This window comes from Penaeus monodon, chromosome 43 (assembly GCF_015228065.2).
Source record: "Penaeus monodon isolate SGIC_2016 chromosome 43, NSTDA_Pmon_1, whole genome shotgun sequence".
NCBI classification, from domain to species: Eukaryota; Metazoa; Arthropoda; class Malacostraca; order Decapoda; family Penaeidae; genus Penaeus; species Penaeus monodon.
In genome coordinates, this window is record NC_051428.1 from 19,684,643 (window position 1) to 19,687,142 (window position 2,500).

Sequence of the window (2,500 nt, forward strand, 5' to 3'; positions counted from 1 at the left end):
GGGAGTGTGGATAAAAAGGGGGGTTAGGGGGAGTTATAAAAAAAAATTTTGGGGGTTTAGGGGGGGGAAATGTAAAAAGGGGTTTGGGGGGGGGGCTGGGGTGGTAAAGGGAGGGCTATTTTTTTTTTTTGGGGTGGTTTTCCCCTTTTTTTTTTTGGGGGGGGGGGGGTTTTTTTTTTTTTTGCCAAAATTTTTTGTTTTTCTTTTTTTGGGGGTTTATTTTTTTTGGGGTGTTTTTTTTTCCCCATTTTTTTTTTGGCTTTAATTTTTCCCCCGGGGTTTTTGAAAAATTGTTTAAACCCCCTTTAAATTTCTTTCTTGTCTTTTTTTTTTTCTTTTTTTTTGTTTTTTTTTTCTTTTTTGTTTCTTTCTTTTTCTTCCCTTTCCCCCTTCTTCCCTTTTCTTTCCCCCCTTTTTTTTCCCCCCCTTTTGTTCTTTTCTCTTTTCCCCCCCTTTTCATTTTTCTCCCCTTCGTTTCCTCGTTTTTTTCCCCCCCCACCCCAATTCCTCCTCCTTTCCCCTTCTTCCTCTCTCTCTCCCCCCTCCTCCCCTCCCTCTTTCTTTTCCCCCCCTTTTTCCCCCTCTCCTCTCTCCCTTCTTTCTCTTTCCCCTCTCCTCTCTCTCCTTTTTTCCTTCTTTCTCTTTCTCTCTCGTTCCCCCCTTCTCCCCTCTTTCTCTCCTTCTTTCTTTTTCCTCTTTCTCTCTCTCCCCCTCTCCTTCCCTCTCCCTCCTCTCTCTCTCCTTCCTCCCCCCTCTTTTCTCTTCCTTCCCCCCTCTCTCTCTCTTTCTCTTCCCTCCTCCCCCTTTTCCCCCTTTCCCTTTTTTCTCTTTCCCCTCTCCTTCCCCCCTCCTCTCTTTCCCCCCCCCTCTGTCTCTTCCTTTACTCTTTTCTTTCTCCTCTTTTCTTTCTTTTTCCCCCTCTCTTTCTCTTTTTCCTTTTCTCTTTCCTTCCTTTCCTTTTTCCTTCCCCTCCCTTTCTCTTTTTCCCTTTTTCCCTCTCCTTCCCCCTCCTTTCCCTCCCCCCTCCCCTCTCCCCTTTTTTCCCTTTTTCCCCCTCCCCTTTCCCCCCCTTTTTTCCTCTCTCTCTCTCTCTCCCCTTTCTTTTTCCTCCCCTTTTCCCCCCTTTTTTTTTTTCCCTCATCCCCCCCCCCCCCCCCCCCCCCCCCCCCCCTCCCCAAAATCATTCCCCTACCCCTTTCCCATTTTTTCTTTTCCCTCCTTCCCACTCCAACCCTTTCAATTAAAAAAAAAGTAAACTAACCCCCCCAACACAAAAAAATAAAAAAATAATAAAAAAAAAAACATTTGGTCATTTTAATTGGAATTTTTTCAATTTCTAAAAAAAACCCTTTTCACCGTGTTTTCGTCCATTTTTCCCACGTCATAAAAATTTTTGATAATACCCTTGCCTCTTTCCTTCCCTTTTCCCCCCCTTTTGGGCCTCCCCCCCCCTTTTGGGTGCTTGTCCTTCCTGACCTTCCCCCCCCCCCCCTGATGGCTACCCCCCCCCCTGGTTTTTCCCCCCCCTTTTCCCTTTTCTTTTGGTGTTTTTCCCCTCCTTTCCTCCTTCTCCCCCCCCCCCCCCATTCCTCCTTCCCCCTTTTTTTTCCCCTTTTCTTCTTCCCTTTTTTTGGTTTTCTCTCTCCTCCTCTCTTTTCTCCCCTCCTCTCTTCCCCCCCTCTTTCCCCTCTTCTTCTCTTCTTCATCCTCCCTCTCCTCTCTCTCCCCTCTCTCTCTTGTTTTGTTTTAAAAAGGGAAATTTTTTTCTTAATTTTATTATTTTGTAAATTTTCTTTAGATCTTGCAAATAAAATCAAAAAAACCCCATCCTACCACGACCTAAGTATTGAAGTTTGAGGGAATGGAACTTAAAAAAAAATTCAAAAATATGCGAACAATTACAAATTTAAAAAAATCCGTCAAGTCCATTCACGAACCAAAAATACTTCAGTCGATAAGGGTCTTCTAGAAATCACTGTGCTGTTTAAAAAATATTTTTTGGGCTTCTAATTTTGGATTTCCCGGTTTTCGTTCAAGAAAATTAACCCTACCTTTCTTTTAAAACCAAAAGTTTTTTCCATAACAAAACAGGGGAAAGTTTTGGTTTTAAGTGCCACAACTTTTTTTCCACCTTTATTTCCAGGTCTTTTTTTACTTTGATATCTTCTGAAAACTTTCGATGGGACTTTTCTATCTGAAGGGGTGCTCATTCTAAAACGGCGGTTTTTTTTCATTTTTTTCCTTTATACGAATCGGGCCTTTTGCTGTATATACGATCTGTGTGAATTGGAAAGTCCCACAAAATTGGGGAGCATCTTTCCTTATTAACTGGCTCGGATGGTGTTCGTCCTTTTCTTGCGTTCCATAGAAAAGTGCTTGCAAAATTTCCAATCAGGTACTTGCCCCCCCCTGTCGGTCGATTTTTGTATCATTCTGTTAATATTTACAAAAAAACACAAGGTATCAATCTCTCACCCTTTTCTTCACAAAAACCCACAAA